This window comes from Gorilla gorilla, chromosome 11 (genome assembly GCF_029281585.2).
Source record: "Gorilla gorilla gorilla isolate KB3781 chromosome 11, NHGRI_mGorGor1-v2.1_pri, whole genome shotgun sequence".
NCBI lineage: Eukaryota > Metazoa > Chordata > Mammalia > Primates > Hominidae > Gorilla > Gorilla gorilla.
Genome location: NC_073235.2, coordinates 35,466,521 through 35,485,111, shown reverse-complemented (window position 1 = coordinate 35,485,111; position 18,591 = coordinate 35,466,521). Strand labels below are relative to the sequence as shown.

Below are 18,591 nucleotides of genomic sequence, written 5' to 3'. Positions count from 1 at the left end.
TGCTGATGCTCTCGACAATTTATCCTGCTCTTCGGGGATTGTGTAGTGAACATCTCCAGTTAAATTAGAGCTATTGTTGTAGCTCTTTTTTTTCCCCCTCTGAAAATACAATTCTTTTCTGAAAATACATTTATGATTCAGAAATTCCTGGCTTCTCAGTACAATCATCATAATGAGGTTGGCCTCCACATGTATATGTAAATCCTAAATACCATTTTTCTGTCTTTAAATTATGGTGACAAAAAAAGAAACTCATACATTTTGATCAGATCAAAGCTATTTCTTTTGTGTTGAAGAATTTTAATTGAGATCGCAGCCAAATTGAAGGCTTTTTGCCATTGCCTTTTCTGACATTTCAAAAGAATACTACCTATCTTTAAATACAATTATAGGCAGTTATCAACAATCCCTGAGAAACACAAAGTTTGATAATTGTTATGCATACTTGGAAAAATTTCCCTTGGATTCCTACCTGAAATTTGGATCTCTAGAGCAAACTAATAGATATATTTAATTCCATTTCCCATTCACTGAGCAGTTCCCATATGTTAGACACCATGCTAGGAACTAGGAACAGATCAATGAATGAGACCCAGTTCCTCTACCCTCACTCATGGTCTAATGGGAGAGACAGAGAGGTACCATATATTTATAGTGCAAACCATGGTTGTGTATAACTGAAGTGTGGCAAAATATAGAAAAAGTGAGGGCGTTTCAGCTCGTGGTTGAGGGTTAGAAGTAGAGGATAATCCCAGCACTTTGGGAGGCCGCAGCGGGCAGATCATGAGGTCAGAAGATCGAGACCATCCTGGCTAACACGGTGAAACCCGGTCTCTACTAAAAATACAAAAATATTAGCCACACGTGGTGGCAGGTGCCTGTAGTCCCAGCTACTCGGGAGGCTGAGGCAGGAGAATGGCGTGAACCCGGGAGGCGGAGCTTGCAGTGAGCCGAGATCGTGCCACTGCACTCCAGCCTGGGCAACAAAGCGAGACTCTGTCTCAAAAAAAAAAAAAAAAAAAGTAGGGGATAATCAGGAAAGATTTGCCTAAAGTGTTGATATTGAACTACGCCTGTTTACCTTTAATCTTCTTTTCTTCCCTTGCAGTATCTCATCAGGGTTGCCCCCAGATGGGAACTAAGAATGAATTTTGGTAACTTCCTAGGGATGGTTGCATGACCTTGTTTTTTTCTATGTGTTATTTAAGCAGTGAGTTCTAGGATGTATATTCAGGGGTATCATAGTATGTTTCCCCTTTTGTGGAAAAAGTAAACCCCTTCTAGGCATAGACTCAGACACAAGAAAAACAGCTAGTGTGACTGTTTACATGATGTCTGCCTTCTACTGAGCAGTTGTCACCTTTCCCATTGCAGTGTTGCCTTAACCCATCTGGTGAGTGCCATTGGTGTTACCAAATTCTTAAAGACCTTGTTTGGACTTTGGCCTTTAAAAGTGGCCAGTTCTACTCTTCTTAGACTGATTATCCAATTTTTAAAATTGCTTTTCACTCTGTACTTTTTCCCTGTCTCTAGCTTGATGCTTGCCTCTTGGCTTTTTAACAATTCGGAGAACTTTCGCTAAATGACAATGAAGATACACACACACACACACACACACACAAAAAAAAAAAAAAGAAAGAAAAGAAAAGAAAAGAAAAACAAAGAGGAGTGATACTTCTCCAGATCAGAAACTTTTATAATACTTACCAAAAATCTGTCAATTTAAAAACCATGAAACAAACAAAACAACACAAAAATAGGCAGTAAAGTCTAAAGAAAATAAAGCTGTGGCATATAAAACAGTTCTCCTTTTGGCTTTCAGCATATGTTGATTTTTAGCATAGTTACATTTAACAAGTTGCATACAATTGTAATAGGTGATTACCAGTGAGGAGCGCCCTGAGTGGGAACTGAGAACCAAGAGGTAACTGTAAGAATCCTGTGGGTCAGTAATTCCATAAAGTTTTTCCTGTACGGTGAATATGCACTCTTTTTCAAATGTCTCTAGATGTTGTTATAATTAGTGAAATTTAACTTTACTTAAAAGCATTATCAAGTGTAACATGTCTTTCTATCGTATTTTTTCTCAACTTACAATTTTATATTTTTCTTCTATGGAATTTCACAACTCTTTTTGCATGTGTATGATTAACAGGGTCCTCACAATTGGAAAGGGTAAAAATCACTATTATAATTACCTAGGGAGCTACAGAATAATTTTTGAGGTAGGAAGAGGCTGAAAAATAAATGCAAGGAAGTCAAATATACAGTTGTAGGTTTTATTACCTAATTTTATTGCACAGAGCAGCTTTTTTCCAAAGATCTTTTAACATTATAATCAGAACTTTAACACCATAGAATTGTGAACTTTTATAGCTGGAAGAGGGCACTGAGATCATTTTACAAATAAGGAAGTTAGCCTGACCTGCCCAATGCTACACAGTGATAAAAGAAAAACTTCACCCAGGTTAAATTTAAAGGTGTTTAATTGAACCATGAATGAATGATTCACGAATCGGGCAGCCCCCAGTATCACAGCAGATTCACAGAGACTCCAGCGCAGCCACGTGGTAGAAGGGAAAAAAAAGGGAAGTGACGTACAGAAATTGGAAGTGAGGAACAGATGGCTGGATTGGTTAGAGCTTGGCCTATTAGTCTATTCGCCTATTATTAGGCCTATTAGTCTGCCTGTTAAGCTAGGTTACAGTTCATCCACAATCACTCAGATACGGAAGTATGCGGTCCTTCTCAGGCCATACTTAGTTTGCTTTAACAACAGCCAGTCAGTGGTGAAATCAGGACCAGAACAGAAGTTTCCTGGCTGCACTGTCACAGGCTAGCACACTATTTTTCTGTTGTGAAAAATTTCTAAAAGGCAGGGTAGCCAGAGGATGGAAACCATTACATTTAGGTTGATTTGGAATGGTGCAATAGTATTGAAGAGCACAGATTCTGGAGCCAGAGTACCTGAGTTTAATTTTGGCTTTCTACTTACTAGCGAGTTATTTCAGCTATGTGTGCCTCAGAGTACAGAGGGAGATAAAATAACAGTACCTATTTTATAGGGTGGTTGGTGAGAAAAAAAATGAGTCTGTAGTACTGGGACCCTACATTTAGTACATGCTGTGTACCTGTCATGTTTCTATCCCCAGCATCATTGTTATTACCTGTTACTTCCAAGTTTCCAAGTTGTTGGTATAGTCAGGGTTCTTCAGAGAAACAGAAACTATAGGATATATAGAGAGGCAGGAGAGGAGGTTTAATATGGGAATTGGCTCACATGGGAATAAGTCCCATGATCTGCCATCTGCAGCTGGAAAACCAGGAAAGCCAGTGGTGTAATTCAGATCAAGTCCAAAGTCCTGAGAACTGGGAGGCCACTGGTAAAAGTTCCAGAGTCTGAAGGCTTGACAGCCAGGAGCTCCTATGCCTTTCTGCAGAAGGTGGATGTCTCAGCTCAAAAAGAGAGAGAATTTTCCCTTCTTCCACCTTTTTACCTTTTCTGCACCATCAAGTGATTGAATGATGCCTACCCACACTGGGGAGGGCAGATCTTTACTCTGTCTACAGATTTTGATGCTAATTTCTTCTTGAAACACCTTCATAGATACCCTCCCAAATAATGTTTTACCACCTTTCTGGGTATCCTTCAGCCCACTCAAGTTGACACATAAAATTAATTATCACACCATCGCTATAGCCTCTTGGGGGCCCTTTAGTCCTTCCCCATAGATTTGGAGGAATCTACCAGCCAGGTGACTGGAGACAACCATGTACTGCAACAGGGTCGTCCTGGTCAATAGAGTGACTGTATTCAAATTTCAACCAGGGAAGCAGAACCAGTATGAGATTTGTTACGGGGACCTGGCTTATACTATTGTGGAGGTTGGAAGTAGTCTCTGCAAGGCTGTTATCACTGGATCTCATGCTGGGGCTTGAAGTCCACAAGGCATGCTCTCAGACACGTCAGATCACAAGTTTAAAAACCAGCAGATTAGCAAGAACTTGTGTGAGCCACACAACAGCTGCTGTTTTACGCCCATGACTCGTATCTCCGAAGAATTTTTCTTGTGGCTCACCCTAATCTGAAATATACAACAAAGGGAATTCAGAGAAAATGTAGTTTACTGTAGCCAAGTTGACATGTCACAAAGTCAGCATAGTGACCAATAATAGGAAAAGGACATGGGGCAGAAGAGAAGACAAAACTGAGAGAAGTAAAGAAATGAGGCAATTCATACTGAGTTTGATTTACCCCTGTACTGTAGAGAGCACATCTATTGATGACCATGAGGCAGAGTTCCACAGAGCTTTACTATGCTTGCTCCGAGACCCTAAAGAACTGTTCTCACCTAGATGAAGAAGGCAGCTGTGGCTTTATTCAACTCTGTACATAGCTTCCTTTTGATGCAACTTTTAAAACAGTTCTGAGAATCATAATATTTTATATTTAATTTTCTTAAATTGTACTCCCAAAATACTTTTCAGATTCTGAAATATGAACAATCTTAACAGTATATTTTAGGTTTTTTTAACCTTTTATTTGTTAACTCAGGTAACACAAATCAAGCAAAGCCAATCACATCTGCATAAAGAGCCAGAAATTCTCTAGTTTAATTGTAAATTTTGAGAATATTCTGTATCAAACAGTCATAGGTTAGAGCAAGAAAAGTGTTTTGTGTGATTTTTTTTTTCATTGCCTCTGTCTTATTTTGGGCTTGCATAATAAAATACCATAGACTATGTGGTGTAAACAATAAACACTTTTTTCTCATAGTTGTGGAGGCTGCGAAATCCAAAATCAATGTGCTGGCAGATTCTATGTTAGGGGAGAGCTTGCTTCTGGTCTGCAGAGTTCTGCCTTCTTGCTTGCTGTGTCCTCACATGGTAGAAAGGGAGAGTGCTCTGCATAGGGGCTCCACTGTTTGCCTCCAGATACCATCAAATTGGGTTTACAGGTGCACACCACTATGCACAGCTAATTTTGTTTTGTTTTGTTTTTTGTTGTTGTTTTGGTAGAGAAGCGGTCTCACTGTATTTCCCAGGCTGATCTTGAACTCCTGGCCTCCAGCTGTTCTCCTGCCTTGGTCTCTCAAAGTGTCAGGATTACAGGCATGAGCCACCACATAGGAGTCTTGAAGTTAGACTAGGTCTAACTTCATCTTAGACATTGAAATTCATACCCAAACTTGATAGTTTGCTTCTGTCTGCTCCCTTGGCTCACACCACAGTGTTATTTGGCCATTTACTAAATCCCATTTAATTTACTTTAATAGTTATGTTCGAATTCGTGTATAAGCCTTACAGAGGAAAGGAAATTCCTCTGGTAGCTCATTTGTCTTCCTGGACTTTAAAAGAAGATGAAACTTTAATGAGGTTTAGATGTTAACATGACTGCCTTGTTCTTCCCCTTGCCCACTTGAGTTTTTCAGCAAGTAATAAATAATTACAAAGCACCTTACAAGATGGGTATATGTGTCATAGCTATTATTTATCTTTCTGCTTATCTCAAAGAAGAGATAGAGTTTTTCACAGTTTAGCAAAGACACAAACCGTGTCTTTGTTAAGGAAACCTCATCAATTAATGAGTAATATTAATTATTGTAGGTGCAAAGAAACATTTTGTCATTCAGCAAGCATTTTATCTTAATTTATCATACGTAGTGCTTACCACATGCCAGATGTTGTTTTAAGAGCTTCAGGAATAATTCATTTAATTCTCCCTGTAACCTTATAAGATAATTGTATTATTGTAACCATTTTACAGATGGAGATACTGAGGCACAGAGGAGTTAACTAACTTATTCAAGGCCAGTCAGTTAATAAGTGGTAAAGCTGAAATTGGATTCCCAAGCAGTCTGACCTCTTAAACACTATCCTGTTCTATTTCCTACTATATTCAAAAGCCATGCACAAAGCACTATAGAAAGGGTTCAGAGAAGCATATGGGAAGGATAAGAAATTTTGCTTTTACTGAAGAAACAGATATATTTTATACATGTGAAAGTGGAAAACAATTATGAGTCAACATGCAAGAAAGTTCATGAAAATATGGCTCTGTCTCTTCTCCATAAGAAAGAGTAGAAGGTAAAGAAGGAGAACTTATCTTGGTGAACCCCTTTGCCTAACTTCTTAATATTAAAGCCCATTACCTCTGTTCACTGATGATATGATCTTATGCCTAGAAAACCCTAACGATGTCTGCAAAAACTCTTAGATTTAATAAATAAATTTAGTAAAGTTTCAGGATACAAAATCAAAATACAAAAATCAGTGGCATTTTTATACACCAATAACAAGCTGAGAACCAAATCCACAAGTCAATCCCATTTAAATGAACTGCAAAAAAACAAAACAAACAAAAGAACCCTGGGAATATGTTCAACCAAAGAGATGAAAGATCTCTATGAGGAAAATTACAAAACAGTGATTAAGGAAATTGTAGATGACACAAACAAATGGAAAAATATTCCATGCACATGGATCAGAAGACTTAATATTGTTAAAATGACTATACTGCCTAAAGTAATCTGTATATTCAGTGTAATCCCTATCAAAATACCAATGTCATTTTTCACAGAATTGGGAAAAAAAAAAATCCTAAAAGTAATATGGAACCAAAAGAGCCTGAATAGCCAAAGCAATTCTAAGCAAAAAGAAAAAAGTTAGACATCACATTACCTGACCTCAAATTATACTTTGAGGCAATAGTAACCAATACAGCATGGTACTTCTATAAAAATAGACACATAGGTCAAAGAAACAGAATAGAGAACCCAGAAATGAAGCCACACACCTACAGCCAACTGATTTTTGACAAAGTTGACAGAAACATACACTAAGAATACCATTTTCAATAAATGGTGCTGGGAAAATTGAATTGCCATATGCAGAAGAATGAAATTGGACCCCTGTCTCTCACCACATATAAAAATTAATAATGATGAATCAAAGCCTTAAATGTAATATCTGAAACTATTAAAATAACTAGAATAAAACCTAGGGAAACCTCTTTTGAACATTGGTCTAGTCAAATAATTCTCGATTAAGACCTCAAAATCACAAGCAACAAAAACAAAAATTGACAGATGGGACTTAATAAAACTAAACAGCTTCTCCACAGCAAAGGAAATAAACAAGTGAAGAGACACTCTGCAGAATGGGAGAAAACATTTGCAAATTGTGACTACGACGTGGAATGAATATCCAGAATTTACAAGGAACTCAACAACAGCAACAAAAATCCACAAATAACCCCATTAAAAAGTGGGCAAAGGACAGGAATAGATATTTTTCAAAAGAAGACATACAAATGGCCAAAAGAAATGAAAAAAATGCTAAACATTAATTATTGGAGAAATGCAAATTAAAACCACAATGAGATATTATCTTATATTAATCAGATGACTATTATTAAAAAGACAAAAACCAAAAACAAAAACAAATGTTGGTGAGATGCAGAGAAAAGAGAGCATTTTTATACTATTTATGGGAAAGTAGGTCACTACAGCCTCTATGGAAAATGGTGTGGACAGTTCTCAAAGAACTAAAAGTAGAACTACCATTTGACCCAGCAATTCCACTACTGGGTATCTACCTTAAAGAAAATAAATCATCATATAAAAAGATACCTGCAGTTATATGTTTATATCAGCACTATTCACAACCCTAAGTGTCCATCAGTGGATGAGTGGATAAAGAAAACGTGGTCGTGGTATATGCACACAATGGAATACTAGTGGCTATTAAAAGGAATGAAATCATATCTTTTGCAGAAACATGGTTGGAACTGGAGGCCATTATCCTAAGAGAAATAACTCAGAAACAGAAACAGAATGTCGAACACCACAATTTCTCACTTATAAGTGGGAACTAAATAATGTGTACACATGGACATAGAGTGTGTGATAATAATCATTGAAGACCCAAAATGGTGGGAGAGTGAGAGAGGGGTGAAGGATGAGAAATTACATAATGGATACAATGTACACTCTTCAGGTGATGGCTACACTGAAAGTTCAGACTTCCACTACACAATTTATCCATGTAACACAACTGCACTTGTACCCCCTAAATTCGTAAAATTTTTTAGAAAAGATTAGTAAAAAACATAACACCTGGTGGTCAGGAAATCTGGATTTTAGAACTTTGTATCCCCTACCTTACTTTGTCACATTGGCAAAGTTACTTCCTCAACTACTGAAAATGAATTTTAGACTAGAATTAACTATCCCCCAAAACAGGGGTCGCCAACCCCCAGGCCACAGATCTGTCTGTGGCCTGTTAGGAACCAGGCTGCACAGCAGGAGGTGAGCAGTGGGCCAGTGGGTGAGAGGGCATTACTACCTGAGCTCTGCCTCCTGTCAGATAAGTGGCAGCATTAGATTTTTTTTTTTTTTTTTTTGAGACGGAGTCTCGCTCTGTCACCCAGGCTGGAGTGCAGTGGCACAATCTTGGATTACTGCAAACTCCGCCTCCCAGGTTCATGCCATTCTCCTGCCTCAGCCTCCAGAGTAGCTGGGACTACAGGTGCCTGCCACCATGCCCGGCTAATTTTTTTTTTTTTTTTTTTTTTTTTTTGTATTTTTAGTAGAGATGATGTTTCACCGTGTTAACCAGGATGGTCTTGATCTCCTGACCTTCTGATCTGCCCTCCTCGGCCTCCCAAAGTGCTGGGATTACAGGCGTGAGCCACCGCGCCTGGCCAGCATTAGATTCTTATAGGAGTGCAAACTTTATTGTGACCTTCACATGTGAGGGATCTAGGTTGTGCACTCCTTATAAGAATCTAATGCCTGATGATCTGAGGTGGAACAGTTTCATCCTGAAACCATTCCCCACCCCCCAACCAAGTCCATGGAAAAATTATCTTCCACGAAACTGGTCCTTGGTGCCAAAAAGTTTGAAGGCCACTGCCCCCAAAAGAAGCAAATCACTACTGTGTCTAAGACACAGCCAGCCTCTGTAGGGGTATGAGATGCAAAACATACAATTCTAAATCACACGGTGCCATTTTGCCCTAACTTATTTTCACTAAATCTCTATTTTTTCACCCTTAGCTTAAAAAAAAAATCTGTCCCAATCCACTTCACATTCATAAATCTATAATGAAAATATTCCTTAGTATTTTTTTCATGTCAATTCTGCAGTTCCAGTTAGACCTCCCTAGGTCTCATGTTATTGAACGTGATTTGGCATGGGTTTTATAGCCTCTCAAGTTACTCTGGTTAACACTCAAATAATCACTAAGCTTAGTCAAATGAAATCCCTGATGTATATGTAAGACTTTGAAATTAGTTATTTAAACCTTTCATAATCTAATCCATGCCAGTGGATTAACCTGGACTAGCTGTTAAGGGTTGTCTTGCACCAGTTATGCCTGTTTGTATTTTACTGGCCTATGTTGATAAGAGAATATGTCATGTAATTTTAAAAGAACTAAGAATAATATTTTAGGATTTGACATGCTGCATTTAAAGTGGGACTCATTGAATAAACATGATTAACTCACACAACACAGAAGGAGTGACCTATCTGTAATATTTTATATGTTCTTAATCTTTGGGTTTAGAGCATTTTAAGAATTCAGTCTTTTAAAGTCATTCTCACCTCTGGCTGGCTCATTGCAACAAAACTTCCATCTACGACACTGTCTTTTTGAGATCCTGAATCTATTTTATGGGCCCAGAGTACAGCACAAGAAAAATGAATCCATTTTTTGATGGCCACTGCGGTTATGGAAAAAAAAAATCATCTTTTTCCTGGGTGGAATAATGGCTTTTTTCACTCGCAGAATGTCTCTTCTGTAGCATAGCATTTTCAGGACTGTAAAATCCTCTGCCCAGGAGTAGGAGCTGAGGTTTGTAGGGGTCGCCTGCCCAAGGGGGCTTCTCTGGGCACTGTGACCACTTGGCTCTGCAGACCCTGCAGGACAGCAAGCATCTTTTACCCACTGGTTGTGGGGCCAGCCATTTGGTTTATGTCTGGTGTCTCCTGAATCACTTCTTACTCAGGCTAACTGGGCTAACGTTCAGCTTTTAATGTGTCAGATCCTATCCAAATGTGGTTAGGGGAGGACAGACTGATATATTTTTGTGTTCATAAAAGGTGCTTTTTCAACATTGGAAATCTCCCTTTTAATTTTTCACTTCTCGACAATCCTTTCTCATTTTTATTATAATTTTTAATAATAATTAGCTTTTTCTACCAAATAAGAGTTATAAAACAATTATTAGATTTTTCTAACAGTACCTTTAAAGATCTGAGGTAAAAATGAAACAAAACTGTCCTTTTATTTTCATTTAATCCTTAGCGTCCAATTCGTGCTGAGCATTTTTTTTTAGTTTAGTTTCTTTTATTCTCTGTAAAGAGCCTATTAGGTGATGATCAGTTTTGTCCCAATTAGAAGGAAAGAAAACATTTCTAGTTTGTTCTTCTGCAGAACTGTACCATTAAGAAATGTTGTTCACTTTACTGAGAAATTGGTTATAAATAAGAGAATGAAAATTTCATATGTTGTTAAGCTGGTGATTTGCCCTATTTGTGACCCCTTGCAAGCAGGCTGTTTTGCAATCTGGTGCCTCTCTGAGTGAGCTGTAACACAGTTGATCCCAGGTATAGAAGACACAGAACACTTTTTCCTTCATCGATTTATTCCTTGTGTATTCTCTGCATTTTCTCATTTAGCTGATCAATTAATCTCTGATATAACTCATAGGCAGCAGTTGAAAATAATGTAGCCATTGATATTTTCTCAGCAACAGCAGTGATGGAGTTCCATGTGTCTGTATAACCAAAGTGGAGTTCATTCTCAAGTGTATCCAGGAAGCCTTCTCAGGAGAATTAAGTGTGAGGAGTAGATTTCTTTGCTGAAAGCCCACGAAGGCAAGGACTGTAGCTAGATTAGTTTACCTCTGTAGCACCATCTCTCCACACAGTGCCTGGCATGAAGGAGATGCTTAAAAAATTGTGGACTGAAAGAAGATGCAGTTGTGTTGATTTTAGTAGCAAAGTAGCTTTAAATTGAACATTATGCATCCCTCCAGCCCCTACTCCTGAAATTCTGAAATTTTATTGATTCCATTAAAAGACCAGGCTGTGCAACATAAAGGTCCATGACCAGAAGTTAAAAGAACTGGAATGAGTGGTAGTAGAAAAGAAAGAAGGAGAGTTTTGATGTCAGACATATGTGTTCAAATCCTAGATCTCTGTCTTGCTGGCTGTATGATTTTTGAGGCTCCTCAACTTCTCTATACTTCTGGGAACATCAGGATAATAATATGCACTTCATGGGGGCCCTTGTGAGGATTAAATTATATAATGCATTGCAATATGAAGGCACAAAGGCATGAAACAGCATGCCCTGTTTGGAAAACTACAAGTAGTTTAATTTAGCTGGAGCACAGGTTGCCCATGGGAGAGATGTGGGAGATGAGTCCAGAGAGAGAAGGAACAGCCAGGTCATCAAAAGCCTTGGGTGCCAAGCTAATGGGTTTCAACTTCATCCTAAAACCTTTGGGGTCTCATTAAAGTATTTTAAGCAGGAGATAGGAATTGCATGATCACATTTGCATTTTATGACATTGACTCTGGCAGAGCAACACTCTACTGGAAAAGGCTGGCTCTTAACTTTTCTATCTTCTTCTCCAAGTGACTCTTCTCTCCTACTCTCTGGTCTCATAGAACTTTGTACATAGAATGGGTCAAAGTTTCTTGGTCTCTGAGCTTTTACATGTATGATTCCTCCTCCTAGAATACTCTTTTCCTCCTTAATGCATTAGTAAGAACTTTGTTAGTTACAAATGGCAGAAAACTTAACTCACACTGGTTCTGGCAGTGTATTTACTCAGAAGTAGCTCCCTGCATAGCTGCGTTCATGAACCCAGATGGTGTCATCAGAATCAGGTGTCTTTTTCTGTCCATCTCTCTGCTCTGTTCTCAGGCAGACTCTCAGTACAGGGTAGCAAAATAGTGGCCAACATTTCTAGACCTACATCTTGGGCTCGCAGTCATGTTCATGGAAACTAAGCACCTCCCAGCAAAAGTCCTGATATTGACTCTGATAGAGTCATGGGCTCATCTCTGAAACAGTCACTGAGGCCATGGGGTTGGAATGCACTGAATGGCCAAACCTGTATTACATTCCCACTTGGAAAGCAGGAGTGGAGGTGCTGTATTGGAGTCAGCTCCAACCAAATCACAGGAACAGTGACTTGTAGGGTAGGGGAAGAGGTTCCTAGAAAGTCAAGATACTCTTTCCCAAAGATAGGTAATTGATGTTGGCCCAGGAAACATCAACTGATGCTATACCTGGCTAACATACCTGCACTCAGCCTTCAAAGGCGGGATGATTGCCACTTCCTCCAGGAGGCCTTCTCTGAGCTATCAAAGACTAGGTTAGATATCCCTCCTGTGCATGCCCAATAGCATCATATACTCACTGTCCTAGCAGCATTGCAATGGCTCTTTACTTATCCACCTGCATGTTTCTGGTACCTAGTGGACAACTTGATAAATATTTGTTATGGGGATGCTATATTGAGCTATCCTAGAATCTGAGAAGCCAGCTTACAATAAAGAAAAAAGTTATAATTAGTTGCAGTGGGACACATGTTTGAGGAATGTTAAAAAGGGAGGATCTACAGGATTGAGGGCCTGCTTCAGGTGGGAGTGTTGGGTGAGAAGGAGGTCTCCATGTCTTGGAGAAGGAGGATTATACCCTAGTTTCTGGATCCTCCACAACAGAGAAGATTGGAGAGAGAGATAAAGGGTTCAGTTTTGTACATGAGGTTCCTGTGGGGCTTACTTTGAGGATTCATCAACCTAGGAATGGCAGATAAAGCTTCGTGAGAGGATGAGAAAAACCAAGGAAGGGTTTAAGGATGAGAAGATCCTCTCTGGGAATATATACAGTTCAGTCAATGTCTTTCCTGCTGATGATGGACTTTGATTCTTGGATTTCACACTAGTGGGCTGGGAGTTGATGATACTTAACTGCAGTGCCATACATTAAGGCCTAAATGCCACAAGGGAGATCAGGATCTCAATCAAGTAGAATTGTCAGTTTAATACAGTTTTAAATAAGGAGAATAGAGAGGTGCATTCTGAGCTAATGAGGAGCAGAAGGACCCAGCCCTCAAAGGACAACCTAGTTCTTCCATATATATATATATAATATACACATATATATAAACTAACTTATATATATATATAAGTTCTTCCATATGTGTGTGTGTGTGTGTGTGTATATATATATATATATGTGTATATATATATATATATATATATATATATATGTGTGTATATATATAAGCTCTCAATGGAACATGACATACAGGTCCCTTGAACCAGGCCTCATGTTATGGAAAGTCAACACACAGCACCCCCAGGCAAGTGTTGAATTTTCTTACGGGAACTTTCTTAATTCTTGGCCATCTCCTTTCCCTTTGTCTCTCACATTTTTTTTGGTAGAGTCCATCAACAAAAGGGGGTCCTTTTTTCTGTGCCTAACTTTTTACATGATGCTGTAACCCACTGATAGTACTCAATACATGGTGTAGGATGGAGAATAATTGTGAACATTTCTAGTATGTGAAAGCAAAATGAGCAAACAGCTCCTCCTCCGTGGTACGTGTTGTTATTCCTACCTAGGACCTCAGAGATGACCAGTAACCTGCCCTTGGTCACATAACTATCTGATTGAAATGGTGAAACTGAGTTGTGAACAGTCTGACTTCATAGCTGGCATAGATACATCACACAAAACTTCCTGCCATGAAATAGCATAGGAACTTAATTTAAAAGAAAAAAAAATTCACGAAAAGCCCAGATGGCAAGGGGGAGAGGGGAATACGGTGGGTCCTGGTGGTCCACTCAGTTGGGCAATGTAGGTATGCAGGCAGTAGCCAAGGAACCATGAACTTGCTACTTGGATTTTAAAATTGGCTCCAGCAATGCACATTTCAACCAGCAACAGCATCCAGGCCACAGAGGTCCCTTTTCTGCCCTTTGATAACTAAGGTAGACACAAGCAAGACTTGGCCTCTCTTCATAACTTTGCAGATACTTACTGCTCATTCTGGAGCTGTGTGAAAAATAGACTCAGCATCTTCCAGTCACTTTGAGTCAGATTTCTATATTTCATATAAGCCCTAAATTTCCCTAGAGTTGAAGCATCGTCCTGTAGAAGTATAGATGTCATCTCCTAGAGATCATATTTTCTTTATTCCTTCTCATTTTTTTCTTTTTTTGCTTTATCTTTTTCTTTCCTTCTCTTTCTTCTGCCCTTTGTCTCTTCTATTCTTCTTGTCTGTCGTTGCTGATCTGATTTCTTTAAGGTCAACTCCACCTGTTTTCAGAAGCTATACCATCATCCCGCTATTGATTTTGCATCAAATGTTGTGGATTTAATCTTGTGACTGGTGTTAACATTAATTTCTTTTAGCCAGTTTGCATGTTCAGTGAATGACTCTTTGTCAGCGGTGGTTCCCGCCCACCCTTCTCTCCAGGTGCCCAGACTCCAGCAAGCTACATGTGCTGCTGTGTAGAACACACATTCAAAGCAAGATAGACAGACACAGTCTCTGCCAGGGCCTCTGCGCCTCCACCTTCTTTGATTATATGCTGTACTATAATCTTGGTATTCTCTGTGGCAGGGTAATTGATGAATTTTTAGCTGAAGTAAACACATCCTGGGAGTGCTCTACCTGAAAGTGCATTTTTCTTTCCCTTCTCCATCCCCCAGACCAAGAAGGCTGTATCACCACTCCCATTCCACCCATACATGTGAATTGGCTTCGTCTCTTGTCACTGCAAATCCACTTTGCTATATGAATTGCCATGTTAGTTAGGTTGATGGAAAAGAAGCTGGACAATTTCTGTTTCCCCCTTTGACTATGGCTTGTAGGTCCATGAAATGAAACAATAAATTCATCATTTGTTTAAGAAGTTAAACCAGATCATTTGTGACTTACCATGGTGCCAACTCCAGATGAATTGGGAATATCCTTGTTTTGTCTGATACTAGATATTTGAAAACATGAAGCTTTCATCCCAATATTTGGCAATGTGTAGACCTTTCACTATCAAAAGCCTTTAGGCATCAGATTGTGATTTACTATGTAATTCAGGAAGCAATTTCTTTTCATGGCTATTTCTAAACTTGGAATTTCTTTTCATGGCTTTTTCTAATCTTGGAATCTTCAGAAAGCATTGTTATTTACATTATACTATCCTTTGAATCACTTGTGTTTTATTGTCTTTTTTGTTCTTATTTTAGAAATCTAGAGAAATGCAAAGCTTTGGAGAAGGACCAAGTTAACGTTATTTTATAATAGCATTGTCATCATCATTATGGATGTTGTAATGTCATCATCATTATAATCATTCGTGTTATATTTTAGTTGGAGGAGAAATGATCCAATAAATGCATTCTACTGTTAATATTTAACTACTGGCTATGAAAAAAAAATTACAAAATATATGCTGAATGTACCATGACAAACCCTAAGATCTATTTCTTTTAATTTCTTTTCTAGCAAGAGAGAAACCAAGGAAATCCTCAAGGAACAGGTCATTCTGAAATACCTAAGGGTAGATCTTTTATGGGAGTGCTTAATTAAATATCTGATATCTTCTGTAGAGGGAAATAAAATGAAATTGCTTTGAGTACTACCTTTCACAGCCTTTCCTTGTGGCTGAGACATCAGGAAGAAAATGGTACCAGATCCTTCTGAGCTCATTGCAATGTTGATGCATAGTATATTAAAGGAATCTGATTTATAGTGATGAGTTATTAAGGAGAAATTGAAAGTTTCCCAACCCATGGGTTTTTACATGCAAAATTTAAGGAGCCCATTATAGTCCATTAGTTTAAAAGGTAAACTTATTAAATCCTTCATTATCAAATAGCTATCTCTGATTTTATGGTAAAATTAAAAAGGCATGGACAGCATTTTAAGACTTGGTATAATATACTTCTTGGCTCCCTTGCAGCCAATGATAGCTAGTGTTTAATGTGATGATTTAAGGATGATTTAAATTGGTCCTCCTGCAGAGGAGGAGGAGGATCCCCAGAGAAACTAAATTTATGAAATGGTATAAGTGGGATTTAGAGTTAAGTGACAGAGTGACTGGAGAGAAGTCTTATGGTTTGGAGCCCAAAGACACATTAAAAGGAATCATAGTCACAGGCCTGTGTTTCTGATGGCCTCAGTAAAGAGCTCATGGGAGCTGGATGTTTAAGCCCCACAGGTGGACAAAGGTGCACCTGTAGGGCTGTTTTCCCATCTCTGCAGCCAATAAAGTCAAAGAATGTGAAATAATATTTTCCCTGTATTTGCCTAGTTTATGTTTGTTCTTCAAGTTAGCAACTGTAAATACTAATCATAATAATCAACTATTATAAATTTTAAAGCATAAAAATGTATTTACTAAAATGTTATCAAGTTTTTATAACAAATGAGCAAACCAACCCAATAGATTAAAGGACAAAATGAAAATTACCAATCCTGGCAGTTAAATAAGGGCTATGAACTATCATTTTAATGCCCTCTTCTGTATAACATCAGAACACAGTGTAAATTATGATGAGCAGCCAAACGTATGGATCTTATAAATGAGTTATCAAAAGTATATATTAAAGTTTTTTAAAAGTCATTTTCTAAAACCATAATGAAGCACTGAAAATTATTATAAGTCATTTTTCTGCCAAACTTAAGAGTGGCTTGCTAGTTTCATCAAAGCCATGGCAAATCAAGAGTAGATTACATATTTTCAGTTACCTTGGACAAGTCACTGCATATCTTTCTGCTTAGCTTTCTTATCTGTAAACAAGGGATGTTAAGAGTTCCTTTGTCATATGATTATTGTGAGAATTAAATAAAGCACACAAAGAGCCTACAACAGTGCCTGGCACACAGGTACATGGAAACCATTCCATAAACATTAGTTGTCATCATTATTGGGTCTACTGCACTCTGGCACTTCCATCAATTTTGCATTAGAGAATCAAGACTTAAAGTAGAATATTTCAATTTGATTTACCCAGGAAGGCAGCCACATGCTAACCTACATCACAGCTACAAACTGGGTTATTCTAACCCCTCCAAAAAAGTAAAGAGATGAAATAAGATACAGATCATGCCCTTGAGAAAATCATCATTTGCGTCCATAGTAAAATTGTAGTGATGATTCCAAAGGTGGTCTAGAAATTGAATTTCAAAATTAAGCAGCTAGTGCCACATATAAACTGTACTTTTCGTCCTAAGTCAACTAACTTTCTTTCACATTTTAATATAAACTTTAATTTTACAAGCAATAAATGTCCATTAATAGAAAGATGGAAAACCACAGAATTCAAATAACCTTTTATACAGTTAATACAGAAATAATCATTCTTCTTGGCATCTACACGCCAGTCATTCTTCTCTACGCTTCTTCCTATTTTAATGGGATCCTACAGTACAAGCCTTTTTGTAACGTGATTGTTAGTAATGTCACAGTGGAACCTTTCCACTTTATGATGTGTGTTTTTATGCTGTCACTTTAATGGTTACATAATGATCCGTTTGTAACAGTGGCCTAGGATCAACCAGCCCCATGCAAAGTAAGGTTCTCTGAGTCCCAGTTACTCATCCAGCTAATGCCCTCTGTCACGTTCGATCATAAATTCTGTGGTCAGTCTATGCCTAGGGAAGTTCTTAACCCAAGGCACAATATAGTGGGTCCCCTGCCTATCCCAATTTACCTTCACTGTAGTATTTCTCATCTTTGCTTGCTGATAAAAAAAAAGAGGGCAGCCTCTGCAAACATGAATATTTCTGTCTTTACTTTGGCAGTCAATTTCTCTGAGCATTGCCTCTGCTCACTGAGGTCTAGAGGTTCCCTTGGGGTAACAGTGAGAATGAATGTAGTGCGGCTGTGAAATACACAGAAAGTATACACATTTATTGAGTCATAGCCCCACGTCACATTGTATGGATGTGTGATAATTCACTTAACCAATCCTCTAGTGTTGGGTATTTTATCTGTTTCCAAATTTACCGTATTATAAATATTATCCCCAAGTCTCCCTAAGCCATCTGCCTCTGGGGTCAGATTAGGTCACATTAAGAAACTGAGTGTGGCTGGCTCTTTTCCGTCTTTCCCCACTCCCAACAGACACAGAGGCTCTGCTCACTCTTCCCCACAAGAAACTTCCCCCTAGTTATTTCAGAAGTTCCCAGGACATTCGTATGTACAGTCATAAAAACATCTTCTTCCATTTGTGACTGACACATCCTCACACACAAACCTGGATTGAAAGCAGCTTAGCGAAGGCCCCTCTCTGTGACCGCTACTCGGGGCACCCCCACAGGAATTCTGATGCCCCAACCAGGGGGCTGTATTCTGTGTTTACAGTTTTCCAGAACTGCTTATCCTGAGAGTTCTGCAGTGCCTTGTTCCCAGGATGTAGCCCCTATTGGTTTGCCATCACCTTGCTTCCTGTCCAAGAAAATGATGGGAACATGCCTTTCCCTCCTGGGCCCCAAAGTGGGATTTTGGTGACTAGAGCAGCACTTCCCAAATCATGTTTGGAAATACCCTCATCCC

The 18,591-nt window shown here is 38.6% G+C and overlaps 1 protein-coding gene and 1 long non-coding RNA gene across 8 annotated transcripts in view; one reads left to right on the top strand and one right to left on the bottom strand.

Moving 5' to 3' along the window:
- Window positions 1-18,591, top strand: part of NCKAP5 (NCK associated protein 5) — a 990,571-nt gene that overhangs the window by 731,386 nt on the left and 240,594 nt on the right. The window lies entirely within an intron of this gene.
- LOC109026023 (uncharacterized) lies at window positions 2,469-18,387 on the bottom strand. The gene is made up of 2 exons (XR_002005031.3): window positions 18,293-18,387; window positions 2,469-4,085 (listed from the first exon to the last, which is right to left on the bottom strand). It is a non-coding gene; the product is annotated as an uncharacterized lncRNA (long non-coding RNA).